At 35.5% G+C, this 20622-nt stretch overlaps 1 long non-coding RNA gene across 1 annotated transcript in view; it reads right to left on the bottom strand.

Annotated features, from left to right (window-relative positions):
- LOC116568983 overlaps window positions 1-20622 on the bottom strand; it is a 111496-nt gene that overhangs the window by 34798 nt on the left and 56076 nt on the right. The gene's annotated exons all lie outside the window — the stretch shown is intronic.

Raw genomic sequence — 20622 nt, 5'->3', positions numbered from 1 at the left:
GTTGCACTGATTTAGCATAAATTACTATAAACCAGGAGGAAAAAAGTGCCATTTGAACTTCATAGTATTGAAAATAATTTATCCTATGTGATTCTGTCTGAAAGCTAGGAAATGAAAGGTTTTTATCTCTGAAAGGTCTCTTTCTAGCCCTATAATAACATCTTTATTTTCGTAAGATTATAGCAAAGGAGGCTGCTGCTGTTATTCTCTCCTTTTGCAGATATAAAAACAAAAGTACAAAGGGCTTAAGTGAGATGTCTGATATTACACAATTACCATCAAAATTTTAAAGGCAAGGGAAGAGCATTGCACAGAACTTGTTTAGTATTCTGATGAATAAAATAAAAACAGCCTAGCTTGATTATGGCAGCAAATTGGATATATTTGCAATTTCATATGGTAGATGGCAGTGCATTGTCTTAAGGTTTCAGAAGGAAAATCATTGTTTTACAGTCATTCAGTGGATGACTAGTGAAACTACACATACTAAAAATCAAGGTGAGGAGTTTGAAAGAATTTACTAAGCAAAACCAAAATTGAAGAGAATGAAGAAAAGTAGGAACACATGTAGAGTTCGGCTAAAGAACTGTTAAGAGCAGAAATTTAAGTCCACACTTCTTTGAAAGATGTAAAATCCTGTAAGAGAAAAGGCCTGCTACCTTGGACTACAGATACAAATAAAATGAAAATATGAAAGGGAGAGTTTAGACATACTCTGGGAATTTTTGTTAATTGTTGAGAGTATTAGGTTAGTTGAGTCGGCGCCTAAAGGAATCTCTGAGGACATTTAAAACCTCATTGAACAAAGCCATGGACATTGTATTATGGAGAGCAAGACTTCAATGGCAAGGGGGATGGACTGGATCAACCATGAGGTCTTTTCCAGCTCTAATTTCTAGTATTCCACAGCTCTGAAGAATAGTTGCTAAATTGCTTGATCAACCCAGACAAACAAAACTCAGCACAAGAATAAAACCCCAGACAAAACAATAAAGGTAGCCAAAATTAAAACACGCCCCTCCAAAAAGAAAAACAAAAACCCTAAATCTTGCATCATACACCAAAGACGACAAATTCAGGCTCTGGCAACCTGCCCAGAGAAATGAATTCCAGAGACAGGACCCTTCAGTGAGCAAGCCCAACCAAAAAGTGGGGAGAGTTCAACTTCTCAGTCAGGCTTGCAAAACCTCCCAGATGATCTTAATACCAGAGCAGGCTTAAAAAGTGAAAAGGAAGAAAAAATCTATTAAAGAATCTGTTCTGTGAGTGAACTGTTCATTCAACAAGGATTTATGGAGTGCCTGCTGTACACCAGCCACTACTCTAGGAAACGGTACAGGTGAACAAAACAGACAAGATCTCTGACCTTGAGATACTTATATGAGGAACGACACAGGGTGGTGTGTCATATACTAAGGGGTGGTAAGTGCTAAGTGGGGTAAAAAGTAGGCTTAAGAAAATGAGGGGTTGGGGGTGGAATGTGGGGAAGTGACTGTATTTAATAGTGCAATCAGGATAGAACTCAGGGAGGTGACATCTGAGCAAGGTTGAAAGTGAAAGGAGGTAGCCAGGTAGATTTGTGGCAGGGGGAGAACATTCAACATAGCAGGAAGGTTGGAGAAAACCTGGTGTATCTGAGGAACAGGAAGGAGGCTAGTGTGGCTGGAGGAGAACGAGCATAAGGAAAAGTACAGAGTGAGTCAAAGAAACCTTCTGGGTTGTTATTAGGACCTTGTCTTTTACTCTGAGTCAACTACCCACAACATCTTGCTTCTAGGATCCTAGGAACTCAGTAAGAAACTAATTTATGCCAGGTAGCATCCTCCCTGGGAAACCACTCCACCCACATATCAACAGTGTTTCTGCAGGTTACTTGCTGTAGTAATGTCAGCTTTATCCAGGTATATGGCCCCTTAATGTAAAAATATGTCCTGTAGTTACTACTACTGAGAATGAGGAATGCTCATCAATACTGAAACTCTGGATATTTCCTTCTGTTTATTCTTAGATCACAATAAAAAAATCCAAACAAAATTATATTTGTGATATTTGTATGTTATTTACATATATATGAAATATGTCTTCTGTAACAGAAAATACACCCCTAATATCAGCAATACTATTATGGGCTCATGCTTTTGAAACCTAATCTTTATTAAGCACTTGATGAATATTTAAATTTAAGGAGAAGCATAAGCAAATCAATTAAAAAAAACTGGATCTGCTTATGAGAAGTAAAGACATTATGAAAGAAATTATTAGATGTTTTCAGGTATTTGAAAAATTATAAAATTAAAAATTCAGTTAGAAAAGCACTCTTAATGTTTATTCATTAATTGAAAAAATTGTGCGGAGTGCCTGCTTTGTATCTGACAAGTTTTCTAGACTCTATGGATAAAAGAGGGAGCAGTTCAGGAAAGCCTGCAGCCTACTATGTTTCTCCCTTAAGATTCTCCTCAGGCAGTTCACCAGATCATCCTTGTGTAACAATATGCAGTTGAGGACATAGGTTGGAGGCTCATCTGCAAACCAGTATCACCTTTTAAGATGGAATATGTCAAGAAAGGATGCTTTGTGACTTTTCCCCATCTAGTTATTCCCCTCAGGCAGACAACATGCTGAAGTCTTAGGAACTTTAGGCGAGGAAAAGAGCACTGCATTTGAATTAAGAGCTTTGTGGTGGTCCTATACACCAGGCATCAGCCATGGGTGACTACTGGGCAATTGAAATGTGGCTAGTCCAAATTGAGATGTTCTCTAAGTAAAAAATATACAGGATTTTGATGATTCAGTTTGAAAAAGAGAATGCAAGCTATCTAAACATTTTTTATGTTGATTACATGTTGAAATGATAATATTTTTATTTTTTAAATTTTTAAAAAAGATTTTATTTATTTATTTGACAGAGATCACAAGTAGGCAGAGAGGTGGCGGGGTGGGGGGGGGGGTGGCAGGGAGGGGAAGCAGACTCCCTGCTCAGCAGGGAGGCCTGATGCAGGGCTCCATCCCAGGACCTTGAGAACATGACCTGAGCCCTGAGCCGAAGGCAGAGGCTTTAACTCACTGAGCCACCCAGGTACCCAAAGAAATAATAATACTTTTAATACATTGGGTTAAATAAAATATGCTATTACTTTATCTTAGTTCTTTTTACTTTTTAGATGTGGCTACTAGAAAATTTAAACTTAGATCTGTGGCTTAATTTCCCCAAAAGAGGGGATCTGTATTTGTTTCCTGTGTCAGCTCAGTACTATTGCATAATAATAGCTTATTATGAGTACTCTGCTCATTGAGTGGCAAACTCTCTTCCAAGCAGATTACTTGTATTTAAACATTTAGTGCTCATAATAACCCTGTGAGGAATGATTTCTCTGGTTGAGTAATTTGAGGCACTGAAAGGTCAAGAAACTTGCCAAAGGCTACACATCTAGCAACCAGGAGAGCAGGAAGGCTTTAAAGTTGTAACTAATCCAGTGACTCTCAACACCTGAGAGTCAAAATCAGGTTTTGAGAGAGTCAAAATCCTGATTTTCATCAAAATCACCGGTAGAACTTGTTAAAACACAGATTGCTGAGCTCCCTCTCCTGAGGTTCTGACTTATTTGATCTGGGGTGTAACCTGAGAATGTGCATACCTAACGAATTTCCAGGTGACACTGATGCTGCTGATTTACAAACCACATTTTGAGAACCATTAGCCTAATTCAGTGCACTTATACCACCAGCCTCCAATGTTAATGGAGTCTTCAGCCTTTTCGAACCATAATTTCTTTACCTTAAACTGTGGATATTTCATATACCAGAAAGTTTACCATTTTAAAGAGTACAACTCCACGGTTTTAGTATGTTTACGATTTTGCCACTATTGTTGCTATCTAATTCCCAAATATTTCCATCACTCCAAAAAGAAACTCAGTACCTGTTAGCAGTCATTCCGTTTCCCTCTCTCCCAGGCTCTGACAACCACTAATATACTTTCTTTCTCTATCGATTTGCCTATTCTGGACATTTCATGCAAATGAAGTAATATAATGTGTGGTCTTTTTGTCTGACTTCTTTTCCCTTACCATCATGTTTTCAGGGTTCATCCATATTTTAACATCTATTTATACTTAATTTTATGGCCAAATAATACAAAATTGTACCATTTTTTGTGTTGCACAGATTTTGCCCATTTCTCAGTTGATGCACATTTGGGTTGTTTCCCCTTTTTGGTTATTATGAATTTGTGTGGATTTGTTTTCATTTTTTCATGGGATATAACTAGGAGTGGATCCAGTAGGAATAGAATTGCTGACTCATATGGTAACTCTATATTTAACTTTTTGACGAATTATCAAACTATTTCTAAACCATTGTACTATTTTACGTTACCATTGGCAATATATGAAGACTCCAGTTTTTCCATAACTTTGCCAACATTTGTCATTGTCATTTTGATTACAGCCATCCTAGTGGGTATGAAGTATTGTCTCATTATGGTTTTGATTTGCATTTGTCTGATGACTAATGATGTTCATTTTTTTTAAAATGCTTATTGGACATGTGTATATCTTCTTTGGAGAAATGTCTATTCAAATCCTTTGCCCATTTTTAAATTGGGTTGTTTTTTATTTTTGTGGTAGAACGATTCTTTATGTATTCTGGGTACAAGTTCCTTATTAGATATATATGATTTGCAATTTCTCCCACTCTGTGGGTTGTCTTTTCACTTTCTTGACAGTGTCCATTGAAGCAAAAAGTTTTTAATCTTGTAATTTATATATTTTTTAAAATAGCAACTATATATATTTAAGTACACAACATGATAATTTTGTACATATACATGGTGTACATATACATGGTGAAATGATTACTACAATTAAACAGAATAACATATCTCCTCACATAGTTATCATTAAGTTTTTAATTTTGATGAAATCCAATTTATCTGTTTTTTATCACTTGTGCTTTTAGGTCACATCTAGAAACCACTGCTTAATCCAAGGTCATGAAAGTTTAGGTCAGTGATCCATTTTCAGTTAGTTTTTATACATGGTGTGAAATAAGGGTCCAACTGTATTCTTTATCATATGGCTATCCAGTTATACCAGCACCATTTGTTGATCATAGGATCCTTTTAAAATTTAGATAAAAATATTTCAGAGGTGGTATTAATTATGGCTACTTATTAATATTAATTACAATACTATTTTCCCCTCTTGGTGCTTCTCTGCAATTCTATCAAAGCTTTGTAAACACTGTATGTAGAACAAAACAAATGTCCTGTGAACTAAAACTTCAAGTCGGTAATGACTGACCACAAGATAGGTTTGTTCAATTGCAGTTCTTCATTTACTGTTACGTATTAAAGTACCAACATCCCTGCCATTATGTCAACCTGTATTAATTCTCCCATTTGCATATAGAGGATGAGGGAAAAAGGAATGTTTATCCTATATGATTCTCCTTTGTGATTTTATAATACCATCTCGCTCTTGTTTGTGCTTATGGTACCTATTCATCTGATATAACTACAAATCTGAAATGTGGTGAGTTATTGCTATATACTACTGTAGTAATGAATATACAAAAGAGACAAGAATAAGATAAATGCTAGGGAAAAAAGTTTTAGAAAGGAAAGAAAAAAGGCAAGTCCTATTGTGGGACTGACAGCAATTAATGTATGTAGATAATTCCTTTCCATAGGAAGTCAGCTAAATGGAATATAAAACACATTGTCCAAATGTTGTAAGAAGGTTGCAGTAAGGGTAAAGATATAGAGTTACAAAGGTGTGGGTACATGTGGCATCCAGAGAGATGAGAATTTTAAAGTAAGAATGTTTTGGTGTGTCCCTAGACTAAGGGCTCCCAGACCAGTGACAGGAATAGTTAGGCTCCTAAGCAGATATATGTCTGTGGTGCCATAATTCTAAGGGGAAGTTTCATCATCAGCTTTAAAGCATTCTTTTTGCTTTATTCCCTGCCTCCATAGTCATTAAGCCTATGTCTGTCCTTGGTTCATTTCTGAGGTTGATATCTGGAGAGAAAAAAATTCTTAGTGTAAATGGTTTGCATTATAAATGAACAAAGTTTTCTAGTGACTTTGTGGAACTAAACCTAAACTCCATTAGATGAAGTTCTGGATCTAAGGACTAAGGAAAAAATCCTAGACTAGCATTTAGTCCAAGCAACATTGCTGAGTAGAATATGATAATGAAATTAGAAACTAAGCCACAGAGCCTTGTACATTTGTTTCAGAATCACATATATATTTAATAAAATTATCATTAGTTACTATAATGAGTCAAATGATAGAAATAAAATTTGGAGTCAGATTCTTCTTTTTGAGTAAATTAATAACTCCTTAGCATTCAAAGAATTCTGTATAGAGATGTAAGTATCTCAGTATGTTTAAGGGAGGTAGTAATTCTTTAAATACCTATTTCTGTGAAAATGCCCACCGAATTTGGTAACATACGGTTGAAAGTTCCTGAAAAATACACATTTCCCCCAAATAAGAATCCAATCAACATTTTTCCTTATTATTTTTTATGAACTTCACTCTTATGAACAAGAACTGCAAACAAAGGGTTTGTTTGCAGACTAGGAACTATGAATGGAAGACTTTTATTTAATTTATTAGTTTTTACAACTTCTGCCATGCTTATTACATTCTTTTCTGGTGTCAGCATTCCTATAGTACTTAAGTCTAAACTTCTAAAGCAAAAATGGTGTTCATGTCCATACAGTTGACAAGAAAGTACTAGGGAGTACATGATCCACTCACAGCCAGTCTTAGAGATGAGAAGAAACAGGAATCTCCAGGGATAGATGCAGTATTAAAGAGAAAAGGAATGCAAGCTATGGAATTCAAGTCTTAAAACTTTAAAATCATGTGATGAATTTATGTTCCATAAAATTCTTGGTCAGTAGCTACCATCCTAAGTCTTAATCACCATGAGTTCCATGGACCTACATGAGGGAAGAAAAGGCGCAGTTGGAAATTACCTTAGGCCAGAGACTGGACCCAGCAGGTTCCACAGAAGAATAGCCTGCCTGTCTTCTGTTGGGCCAACCAAGTGAGATTCTCTTGAATTAGGCAGTGATAGAACAAACCGTAAGAAAACAGACACCACAGAAGTTGATTACCATACCCCTGGCTGCCTACTTTCTGGTATAGACTTAGGTCTCTTTTCAGAGCCTGCGGTCACCTTTACTGTCTTGTGACTTCTGATTTCATGTGGGGTTGTTTCTACACTCAGACCTGTGACTGAATTGAATAGCTGATTGCCTCACTCTGTTTCACGTTACCTGACAAGATCAAGCAATGGTGTATCAACTCCAGTGGCTCAGGGATGGTGAGCAGAGGCAAAGCAAGCATGGATAGTGAAAGCCAGGACCTAGGGTCTTAGAAAAAGCATGCATTTTTAGGATATTAGAAAAGCAAGCTGTAGTTAGCTTAATTTTGAATTCTGGGGCTGATTCCAAGCAAAGTAAAATTCCCCACATCCTGGGCAGAGCAAGTCTGTACATGTGGTGGCCGTGATGTCTTGTCCCTAGGCAATCACTTCTCTTACCTTAGAACAGCACAGTGAGGTTGCCAAAGACTTTCTTCCCTCACATCGAGGGGCTGATTCATGAAACAGTGACTTGCTGGGTTACACCGTGTCCTGGATTTAAAAAACTGAGCAGGAGCCAGGGTGTGGACTATCTATGTAATTCTGTCCCCAGCCTGTGTCAGCATGTCTTGGTATTTAAGCAAAGTTTAAGTGCATGCTGATTTGTGTGAAGAAAATTCAACAAAAGAATAAAATTATTATAGACATCATCATTGTCAGGAAAGTCAAATACTCTGGTCACTGGGTGAGATGGATGAAAATTTTATTTTAAAAAGCTCTGATATTATAATGTTAGCCCTAAAGTAATTCTTTTTATAAACTGTTTATCTATTTCTTTGCATCCTTGCATTAAACTTTATAACCCTCCCATGAGGTAAAATTTTATCTGTTTTACAAATGGAAACATGACTTTTTAAAGATCATAATCAATAATAAACCTAAAGAAAAAATAACCCTGAATTTCTTAATCTCTGTTCATGATGGCAAGATGGGAAAAGTAATTTATTATACTTCCATGATAGAAACATTTCCGATGAATTTTTTAAAATGCTATTTTTTTCTGTGTGCTTGTGATGTTTAAAAAACATGAGAATGGGAGAAGAACATGACTTTTAAGGAGTTTATTCAAAACAAAACCCTATTTACATGCTCTTTCATTTTAGTTATTTTTCTAATAAACTTTATTTTCTGGAACAGTTTTAGATTTATAGAAAAATCATGAGGAGAGCATGGAGATTCCCACATAACCCACTAGTAGTTTGCCCTGTCATTAGCATCTTACCTTAGTATGGTCTTTTTGTCACAATTAGTGAACCAATATCAATACATTATTTTTAATTGAAGTCTGTCCTTTACTCAGGTTTTCTTAGTTTTTACCTATTGTCCTTTATCTATTCCAGGATATCATCCAGGATGTCACATTACCTTTAGTTATCCTGTCTCCTTAAGCTTCTATTGACAGTGACAATTTCTTAGACTTTCTCGGTTTTTGATGACCTTGAGAGTTTTGAGGAATACTTAGGTATTTTGGTTTCAGCTATATCTATATCTCTATTAGGTATCTTGTAAAATGTCCTTCTATTGAGATTTTTCTAATATTTTTTCTCTTAATTAGATGGAAGTTAACAAAATTTAGAAGCAAGACCACAGATAGAAAGTGCCAATTTAATCCCATGGTTTATCACTGTTGATCACCTTGACCACCTAGCTGATGTAGTGTTTGTCAGGTTACATGCTCTTTTAAATTTTCATTTGATCATAGAGAATATTCTTGTTATTAAAAATTCTTAACTTTAATTTTAAACATAATTTATCCAAATAGCAATAGAATTAGAACTAGCGATCACTGAACAGATTAGAGTACATAAGAGATGACATTGCATATTTAGGAGGGTGACAGGAGGAGGAATTACACAACAGAAAAACTGGTTTAGTGAGTCTTAATGTTTATCATGTACAGGATTCCTCTGGAGCAGGTTGATACAATCAGTTCACTAGCATATTTTACTTTGCAAAACATGTTGCAATTCCTTTTCGTTATCTCCCCCCCCCAACCATTCCTAATGAGGAAGAGAAGTAGGGCTTCCTTCAATCACTTTTCAACAAATGAAGGAAGGACTTTAGAGAGATTTGTGTTTGATTTTGAACTTAGCCACTTTCTAATAAGTGCTCTTTGGAAAAATTTTGAGAATATCTTGTCCATAAAAGGGGGCAGTGGGCATATGTATAAGAACACAAGAGGATTAAATGTGAAGTAGGTTGAGCAAGGAGGCATTATTACTACAAGGTGGAGAATATGAATTCCATAGCTCTTATACATCTATAAACATGTTTGTTTTTCATGCCCATATGCTTTATGGCACAGCAGAAAATACAAAGCAGATATTTTGCTAAAGCCTCATGGTGTGGTGGAGAGACTCAAATCTAAGTAATAGTGTTATCATCTCTGAATCAGGTGAATGACTTTAAGAGCTCAGGATTTGGAGTCAAAAGACCTGGGTCTATAGCCTGAGTCTATATCCTGAGTCTGTCATTATCTACTGTGTGACATTGTAAACATTACTTAACATCTCTTAGCTGTGGTGTAGTTGTCTGTAAGATGACTATAATGTAAGGATTAAATAAAAGCATCTAGCACATAAATTAATATTAATTTCATCTGGATTTTAATCAACTCTGAAGAAGCTGAAAGTCAACTTGCCTATGTAATAACTAGCAGAAAGCTTCAGAGCATTCTTAGCTATGCTTTCAATAGAGAAATTGGGCTCTTAATGTCCTCGAAGGCCATTATTTTGACATTTTGTCTAAGGCTAGTTCTTAATTTGACTCAGTTATTTTAGGTAGGAATGTTTTCAAAAGACCTAAGTGATGTTATTAACAAATGGGTTACATCTTCTCTTCACAGAGTTAAGCCTCTAATTATACCTTGAGCTGATTTATTAGTACTACAGGCTTAAACATTTCCTAACTATTAAGACTGACTAGAGACTCAGAATAACTGTCCACATGCAAGGGATCTAAATAGCAAAACACCACAGAGGAAGAGGTGATACATGGTAGGTGAGTCACAAGGAAAAGCTCAGAGAAAGGTATTAATTAGAGTAATAGGAAATTATAACAAGTAAAATATGGGTTAAGTATCAGTCAATTTCCCTTAAGGACATATTTCCTATGGTAGGAGGGAAGAGTCTTCTAAAGAAGGTGATTAAAACGAGACTGAACAGAGTCCTTATGAACATACCAGAGAGAAGAATCCTACAGTGGTGGAAGTATGGGGGGAGGGTGGTAAGTGATCTAATAGACTTTTGCACTGCTAAGAGACTTGAGTTGCTGTTCTACCCAGTAATTGAACACATTGTAAACCACTAGGTATACAGTTCCCTCCCTTGAGTGTGTAACTGTCATTCTCATAGGCACTATTTTGGGGGGGGTGGCAACCTTCCAGTATCACTGATATTACCATAAAGATTCCATGTCTGTCTTTGTTTTTAAGATCCAGTGTATATATTTTGATCATTCTTCCAGCAAAGAAAATTTTATTTCTCCAGATATAAAGGACTAATTATTAATTTCAGTTTCTTTAAAAGGAATATAAATTTGACTTTTTGGAGTTAATTATTTAATTTCTTTTTTGGTAGAATGCTATTAGTTTAGTAACATTGAGTGAGTAAGGATTAGCTGCAAGTCTCAGGAACCCAACCAGTGTATTTAAGGAATGAGGAATAGTTAACTATCACTCTTTTAAGTCAAATAGGGAGAAGGTGCACACAGATTCATAGTCTTGGCTTCAGCAACTTTGTACCCCTGCTGTAGTATCCACAACTGGGCTGCTCTGGATCTCAGGCAACATTGGGCCATAGCACTCCTCCTAGACCCATTCCAACTTGAACCTACACCCATTCATGAGCAGGCTAGGTGGCCACCTATGTGGAGTGATTTCAGAGGTGCTAGGAAGGTCCTCCTTATCTGCTTGCTTGGCCATATCTGCAACAAATATCTTTCTTTAATTAGCACCAAGGTGTGACATCATCCCCCCCCCCCCCCCCGCTCTTATCATCCACCTCTTCATCCTGCTCCCATCCTACTTTCTACTTCCTTGTATCTTCTCTTTTTCCTCTCAAGCTCCCCAAACGATTTGGGGGCATTGCTGTTTGCTCTCTACCCTTATTTCATTTTAATAGCCAAGACCTGTTAAATCCACTTCCAAATATCTCTAAAATAATCTACTCTTCTCTACTACTATAGTTTGATTCACACTCATCTTTCTCGTGGGTTATTACAACAGCCTCCTGAACTGGTCTTGCTTCTCTTCTTATCTCCCTTTAATCCGTGGTCCACAGAGCAGCCAAGGAGATACTTTAAAACACTAATCTGTGTTAAAAGATTTAAAACAGGGAAGAATATGGAGAAAAGAGAACACTTGTGGACTTGTGCACATGATCTGGTAATTTCACTTCTGGAATTCTGTATCCAAAGGAAATGAATATACCAACTCAAAAAGAAATCTCCACCCATGTATTCACTGCAGCTTTATTTACAAAAGCCAAGACATGAAGACAGACTAAGTGTCCATCAATGGATTAATGGATAAAGAAAATGCTATATGTATATTATGTATGATTATTATATTATTCATCATAATATATCTAATATAAATAACTTATAATGTTTATAATATATCTATAATATTTATATGTGCTATAATATATGTAATTATAACATAAATGTGTAGTTTGTGTATATATATATGTATATATGTATATACATATAAATAAAATGGAATGCAGACATATAAAAGGAAATCCTGTCATTTGCAATACCATGATGGACCTTGAGGTCATTATACTAAGTGAAATAAGTCAAAGACAGGCAAATGCCATATGATCTCACTTATAGATGGAATTTTTAAAATTAGCTCATAAATATTGAGAACAGATTTGTGATGGCCAGAAGTGGGTGGTAGTGAGACGTGAAATGGGTGAAAGAGGTCAAAAGATAAAAACTGCCAATATAAAATAAATCAGACGTGGGGATGTGATTGTACAGAATGGCGACTACAGTTAACAATACCCTATTGTAAAAATTACTAAGAGAGTGGATGTTAAAAGTTCTCATCATAAGAAAAAAATTAAGAATGGGGCACCTGGGTGGCTCAGTTGGTTAAGCATCCAACTCCTGATTTCAGCTCAGGTTATGATCTCAGGGTCATGAGGTTGAGCCCTGCGATGGGTTCCATAATAAGTGGAAAGTCAGCTTGAGATTCTTTCCCTGTCCCTCACCCTTTCTGCTCCTCCCCCTGAGCAGACATGCACGTGCTCTCTCTTTCAAATAAAAAAATCTTTTTAAGGAATTGTAACTATGTATGGTGATGGATATTAAGTAGATTTGTGGTGATCATACCGTAATATATACAAAATTGAATCATTATGTTGTCCACCCGAAACTAATATAATGTTATATTTTAATAATATCTCAATCGAAGAAAGCAAAATAAAATTAAAAATCCAAACAGGAACCTGATTATGTCAAGTCCCTTCTTAAGCACATTGCTTACCTTCCTGCTGACTTCAGTGAGTTTCATATTCCCTCCACATGGCTTTCCTCTCTCTCTGTTTTACATTCAGTGCCCCAGCCACACACAATTATGGGAAGCACTTTAAATATGCTGGCTATTTCTTCTTCATCTTAGTTCCTTCAACCTTAATGCTTTCTACTGATCCTTTTTCAACTGAATAATTGTCACTTACCACGTAGATTTAACTCTAGATAACTTGTTCTCCAGGTCTTTCCATAGTCCCCCAAGGCAGGATTAAATGCCATTCCTGTGTACCTCTGTGCCTCCCTGTATGTTCACCTCTCTGTAGCTCTATCACACCTTAATATTTCCTAAGAGATTGTGAACCAGCATATCCCAGTGACTGGGACTTTTTAAAAAACTAATGTATTTATTGATTTTTATTTATATTTTACTTTTTATTGAAGTAAAATGGACATATAATATCCTATTAGTTTCAAGTATATATCATGAAGATTTTATTTTTATATATTATGAAATAATCTTCATAATAATTCTAGTTACTGTCTGTCACCATACAGAGTTTTTGTAATATTACTGACTGTATTCCCTATGTTGTACATTATTACATCTTCATGACTTATTTTTTTATAACTGGAAGTTTTTACTTCTTAATCTCCTTCACCTGTTTTGCCCGCTCCCTAAACCCTGATCCGATTGATAACCAGGAGTTTCTTTCCTCTATCTACAAGTCTGTTTTGTTTTATTCAACTGTTTTTTAGATTCTACATATTTAGAAATCTAGATTTCTCCAACTTACTTCACTTAGCATAATGCCCTCTAGATTCATCCATGTTGTTGCAAACAGGAAGATTTCATTCTCTTTTTATGGGTTTCATTCTCTTTTATGGTCTCTCTTATGGTGAGTGATATTCCATTGTGTGTTGCATGTATGTGTATATATAGATAGATAGATACATACATACATACAGATATAATAGGTATATGCATATCCATTCATTTATTGAGAATTTTTACATATATATTTATCAGGGATATTAGCCTGTAATTTTCTTTTTGTGGGGTCTTTGGTTTTGGTATCAGGATAATGCTGGCCTTGAGGTGTTCCTTCCTCTTCAATTTTTTGGAATAATTGGAGAAAGATAGATATTAGCTTTTTATATGTTTGGTAGAATTCACCTGTGAGGTAGTCTGGTCCCGGGCTTTTGTTTTTTAGGAGCTTTTTAATTACTGATTCAGTTTTATCACTTGTAACTAGTCTATTCGGGCTTTCTATTTCTTTTTGATTCAGTTTTGGAAGGTTGGGTATTTCTAGGAATTTATCCATTTCTTCTAGGTTATCCAGTTTACTGTTGTATATATAGGGACTGGGTGTTTTTCCCTGTGTTATCCCCAACATTTACTATAATGCCTGGCAATGCCTAGTAAATACTAAGTAAAACCTTGTTGAATCCATAAGTGAAAAACAGATCTTCCCCTGGGAGAAGTAACATATTGATTCAACAGCAGAAAAGGCACACAAATTAGGGGAAATTACCTCAGAAACTTTGTGGAGAAGATGAAATTAGGACTGGGCAGATGGGGTGGCATTTATGGCAGGAGGAACTGTCTGAACAAAAGTATCTAGATGAGACTAGGTAAAAGATGTTCATAAAATATTGAAGAATCTGGCTTTATTAGAGTGGAGGATATATGCTGAGAAAATGAAGAATGGCCAGATTATGAAGGGTTTTGAAAGACAGGGTTTTTAGACATAGTATAGTTGAAATTGAGACCCATTCATGATTTTAGAACAAATGAATGACTTAATAAAAGTACTTTTTAAAGAAGATTGATCTGGGAAATGTATACAGAAAACACTGGACAAGGATGGTTCTACATACTGAAAGGCAGTTAAGAGGTCAATGTACCATAACATATGAATAAGGAGATGAGGTAAATTAAATTGCTATTCCAAATATTCATTCCTTCTCTCTTCCAACCTACATTTCTCACCTCTTGGCTCAGGACTTGATGATATGATCTGCTTTGGCTGCTAGAATATTAGTAGGACTTGAGAAGCTCTTGTGTGATTGGATTTACTTCAGCGGTCATCAAGAGAAGAACATGTCTTAGCTAGCCGAGAGAGAGAGAGAGAGAGAGAGAGAGAGAGAGAGAGGTGGGAAGCAGTTGAGCCCCAGCTGACCTCAGGCAGCCCACAAACACATGATAAATACTAAATATTTTTTTTAAGCCATTGGGTTTTGGTGTGTTTGTTATACAGCAATAGTAGCTGATACAGGGGCTAAGGATGTGATAGTGGTATAGAAAGAAGGAGGGGAATGATTATGATATATTTTTAAAGGATAAATTAATTGGTTGAAACAGGCTCTGGCCATAATGAAATAAATTTATGTTAAAAAATGGAAAAGAATAGCTTTAAAAACCTTTTTTCCTTTATTGAATAAATCGAGACTATCTGAATAAGAAAATCTGAAGTAAATGAATAACATTATTATTCTTAAGAAGCAGTCACTTAGGTATATTCTTTCTCTTCTGGGGGTAGATTTATTTTTCTATTCAGCAAGTGTTTCCTTTATGCATTTGCATTCGCAATGGTCCTTATTTGGTCAAATCCTTCTTTTGGAAAGTGTACCAGTTAGTTAATTATCTACTTAGGAGGGAAGATGATGTCACTTGAAAACATTTTATTCTTGTGAATTTACATAAACGTAGAATGCAAATAAAATAACATTTTTGAATAGTCCTCTGCACATTTTTACTTTGGGAGAAAATAAAAATTGACTGCCAATTTCTGGTAATTTTTTTTTCTTTTGTAGACTATAGGTAATTTGGAGTGACTAATCCAGCTGTCTTTACTCAATTATCTGGCTTGCTTCTGGCAAGAAGCACATTAATAGAAGAAATCAGAGGGGACATTACAATTAGAAGAGCAAGGAAGAACTATATAATGCTTTGCTTATAAGAATCACCTATTGTTGCTGGGGAAATTGCATTGCAATATTTTAATTTGGAAGTCAAATCACTCATCCTTGTCTAGACATAATCCTCTGACTATGGAGGAAAGTGCTTCTTTGCCCTTCCACCAAACTTCCTGCTGCAAATCCGCTTTTACCTGTGTCCCACTGTGTGGATTCATATTGCTGTGGGCAAGCAGCTTCTGATTATTTCACATGCAGAAAAAAAGGGCAGGAAGGAGGGAAGGGGGGTGGGAGTGGGGAGAAGAGAAGAAAGAGAAAAAGAGGAAAATGAATGAAAAATTCTCTATAGGGTTACTGGAGATCAATAAATATGGCTGAGGTGTATGTATCAAGGTTTGTCATACTGTCTTACCCTGGCTATGTTCTTTCTGGGCTTTTTTTCCCCTCTAAGATTTTATTTATTTATGAGAGAGAGAGAGAGCAGGAGCAGGGAGGAGAGGGAGAAGCAAGCTCCCCTGCTGAGCAGGGAGTTGGATGCAGGGCTCAATCCCAGGATGCGGGGATCATGACTTCAGCCAAAGACAGATGCTTAACCTACTAAGCCACCATAGGTGCCCCAGCTATATTCCTTCTAAAAGCCACACACCTTGGCACAAAACTGCCACCTCAAGTCTGTGAAATACCCTCTTCTATCATTATAAAAACTCAGCTTTAACGTCTTTCTTAGACAAATTTTCCTAGACGTATTTTACAAATGAAGACTAGGATACAGCTGGGAGTACCTAGTACTCAGCTGGTTCTGTTAAGAGAGTAAAGTAGCTCTAAGAGAGTAAAGGAGCTGGATTTCCCCTAACCAACTTCTGGGGATGCCAAAAGAGAAGAGAAAAGGTTGAGGAATCCTAGAACCTGACATTGAAACTTAAGGAGCTCCTGGGAGACAGAAGGAGATTAGGTCCAGGTGTGAGGAACATATCAACTCAAAAGCAAGGGGCCATCCTGTGCTTTGGATCAGAGTCAGATAGGGAAATGCTCTCTAGTTTGGATGGAGAGTGATAAAAAGCAAGCCAATGAACAAAACTCATACATACCGGAGATTAGTCCTTAATCATTGAGCTCTCCCTCTCCCCCTTTCCTTTCAATATGCCATGAGAGAGGTGATTGTCGTTCAGAGAGCTAGCTTTTGACAAAGAATAGTGCCATAGGCCAAGGGATAGGAATGTTTCAAAGCCAGTTGCCAAGTTGATGGTGGAGAGAACAAGTGGGATGAGTGATAGAGGGTGAATTTTACACCAACGACCTTCTAAGAAGAGCATTCCCTCCCCACTGCCAAATACAGTCAGATGAGTGCTAGACAGGGCCTAGGCTTTTGCTGCTTCAGCGTGGAAACATTACCAGCCAAAGCAGAAACTTTCCAAGATGTAAGCACTATAAAAGAAGACAAACTTAACAACCTGTGCTAGATGAAGCACTATTAATGCACCAGGTAGAAGAAAAAGATTTTTAAAGCATGATAAAGATTTTCAAAAAAATAAGGGAGATTATTAGGAACACAAAACAAACAAAAATCATTATAAAAATGAACCAGTGAAAGAAGCTGGGCATCAAAACATGAAACTTGAAATAAAGAACTCAATATATCTGAAAATAAATTAGTGAACTGGAAGATTAGCTGAAGAACTCTCCTAGGAAGCAACAGGCAAGAAAATATAAAAGGAAAGGTAAGATATACAGAGAATAGAAGTTTAAAAAAAAGTTGAGATCTATAAATAGGAGTCTTGAGAAGAGGGAACAAATAAATGGAGGAAGGAAGTCTTGCCGTTTGCAACACTATGGATAGACGTTTAGATTGTGATTAGTGAAATAAGTCTAACAGAGAAAGTCAAATACTGTATGGTATAACTTACATGTGGAATCTAAAAAAGCCAGACACATAGAAACAGTAGAAGGATGGTTGCCAAGAGCTGGGAGTGACAAAAATGGTCAAAGGGTAAAAACTTCCAGTTATAAGGTGAATTCTGGGATCTAATGTACAATATGGTGACTATCATTAACAGTATTGTAGGGGGGCTGGGTGGTTCAGTGGGTTAAGTCTCAGCCTTCAGCTCAGGTCATGATCTCAGGGTCCTGGGATCCAGTCCTGCATTGGGCTCTCTGCTCAGCAAGGAGCCTGCTTCCCCCCACTCTCTGCCTGCCTCTCTGCCTGCTTGTGATCTCTGTATGTCCAATAAATAAATAAAATCTTAAAAAAAAAATTGTATTCCTTAAAGTTACTAAGAGTAGATCTTAAATTTTTCATAACACACACAAAAAGGTAATTATGTGAGGTAATGAATGTGTTAACTAACCTTATTGTGATGATCATTTCATAATATATGTGTATCAAATCATCACATCCATCTTAAACCAATGTTCCCGGTCAATCATATCTCAGTAAAGCTGGGGGTGGGGAACTAAACCAAATAAATGAAGGAAAGGAAATATTTGAGGAGATAATAACAAAAATTTTTCAAAACTGAAGAAATGTCAAAGACCTTAGATAAAAATCACCATGAACTACTAAATAGAGTAGATGAAAAAAGAAATCATAACTAGGCATAATATACTAACATTTAAGACCATCAACCAAAAAAGAAAAACTCTACAAGCTTCTAAAATGGGGGTGAGGGCTAGACACAGGGTATTATACCTATCAAGAAACAAGAATGAGGTTGCTATTACCAACATTAAATGAGTTAATGTATGTAAATTGCATCAAACATTCCCTTGCATAGTAAACATTCTTTAAGTGTTAACTATTTTATTATCAAACTTTTCCTAGATGGAAGAAGACAGTAGAGTAATATTTGTGTTACAGTTAACATAGAGTATTAAAGGAAGTCCTTGAACTTAGGGTTTTATGATATTCTCAGTAATGTAAGGTTAATAAAATGATAATATTCCCATAAAATGTACCCTTGGACAGATATTTCCAGTAGGAAAAAAATCGATCACTCTGCTCCCAAATGCAACTCTTGTGGCCCCCAGTGGTGTGTGGTATCCTCCTCTCCTGGTTTGTGAATATATGTCCAATACACTGCTATCAATCTCATATGTCTCAAGTCAGGTGTCTTTTGTTTGGCCATCTCATACTAATTTAGGGTGGGAAAATCCTTCCCTCACCAAAGGGGTGACCAGAAGGCAATCAAAACATAACTAATATGGGAAATAGATTTAAATATATTCATCAGAAAAGAAGAAAGTCTAAAAACACATGAGCTAAGAATTTTAATCAAAGGGGAAAAAACAACAAAGCAATGAAATAGAGACTAGTAATAAAACCTGGATAAAATTTATAATTTGGGGAAAAAAAACACACAAAAAAAGCATAATTGGCCCAAGAAGAAATAGAAAAGTTTAGTAGACTGATACAGTTACATTTTTTGTGGTAATCAAAGCTTTTTTTTTTTACAATTTTACAGTTGAGTTTTACTAAATTATTAAAGAACTGTTAAACTTTATGAGTTATCCCAGAAAATACAAAACGAGGGAAAACTGCTCAAGTAATTTGGTAAAGCCAATAAAACCTTGATTTCAAACCCAGATGAAAACAGTTTAAGAAAAAAATATGTAGATACACCTTACTTATGAATATAGGTAAGAAAATTCTAAATAAAATTATTAGCTAATGGAAGGATTCTATCTGTTAAAAAAAATACCATCGCAATAAGTTTTTCTCTTGAGAATACAAAGGTCATTCAACATAAGAAAATGTACACATTGAGAGACTAAAAGAAAAAGATTTATGTCATTCAAATAGCTGTAGAAAAAGAATTTGATAAATATGATTTTTAAAAACTGTTAAAATTTTTTTCCCTAAATAAAGTTTATTTACTAAAACTTTACAACCAACATTATACTGAATAGAGAAATTTTGGATGTTGGCTGCAGTGTACCATTATTTGATACAATACCAGAAGTTCCGGCCAAAAAATAATATTTGAAACAAAATAAGAGGTATAGGATTAAAATGGAAAAAACAAGTATTGTTTTTTTGTATCTACATTAAAAAAAGCTCAAAGGGATTAGCAGACAAAATATTAAAGTATTAGGAGTTTTTTGAGAGTTTGGCAAATCTGTCAAACAAAAACAGTTTAGAAATTTCAACCAGCAATAATTAGCTTAAAAATATTAAGAGGAAGGAGATGCCATTTACAGTAACATTCAAACCATAGTGCCTAAGAACTAAAGTATATAATGTGTAAAACTTAATGGAAAATTTTAGAATTCTATTAAGAATGTAAAAGAAAATCTTAGTAAATAGATAAAATGACAACATAACATTTTTTTCTTTCAGTATTGACCTGAAAGTGTTAATAAAATTCTAGCAGTATGTTTTTAGGAATTTAAGCAACTGATTATAAGATATATGAAGGAATACAAGTTCCCAAGTTTTAAAAGGAAAATTTTTAAAAGGAAAAGCAAAGTCATTTTTAAATGACTCACCTCAGACATTAAGATAAACCGTGGACTCTTAGCAATAGAAACAATACAGTTTTGGTAGAAGAACAGAGACTGGTAGGATTGAACAGAGTGTTTATAAACAGACCCATGAACATATAAAAACTAGAATATGATTGAGAAAGCATTACAAAGCAGTAGAGAAAGCTAGATTTTTTAACATATGATTCTGACTGTGCTGATTTACCATATAAAGAATAAAGTAGCTCTCTACTTCACATCATACACTATAAACTATAAAGCTTACATATTAAACTATAAAGCTAATAAATAGAATGTAAAGGAATGTTTTCTAACTTCTTCCTAAGGAATGGTTTCTTGGATCAAGGAAGTATACACAATATTGCCAAAATTGATGTCCATAGCTGTATAAAATTTAACAATTTCTATTCAGTGAAGGGCACCATATACAAGGCTAATAGAGAGGTCACTGGAAGAAAATGTTTGCTAACTCTAAAGAGAGTTTCTAGTAACTAAAAAAAAAAAAAAAAAAATATATATATATATATAGAAAAGGAATCATGCCTATAGAAGTGATACACAAAATGGAAGATAGCCAATGAATAGA

The sequence above is a fragment of the Mustela erminea genome, chromosome 11 (genome assembly GCF_009829155.1).
Source record: "Mustela erminea isolate mMusErm1 chromosome 11, mMusErm1.Pri, whole genome shotgun sequence".
Classification (NCBI taxonomy): Eukaryota; Metazoa; Chordata; class Mammalia; order Carnivora; family Mustelidae; genus Mustela; species Mustela erminea.
The sequence above is the reverse complement of the archived record's forward strand: the minus strand, read 5'-3'. Positions and strand labels throughout refer to the sequence as shown.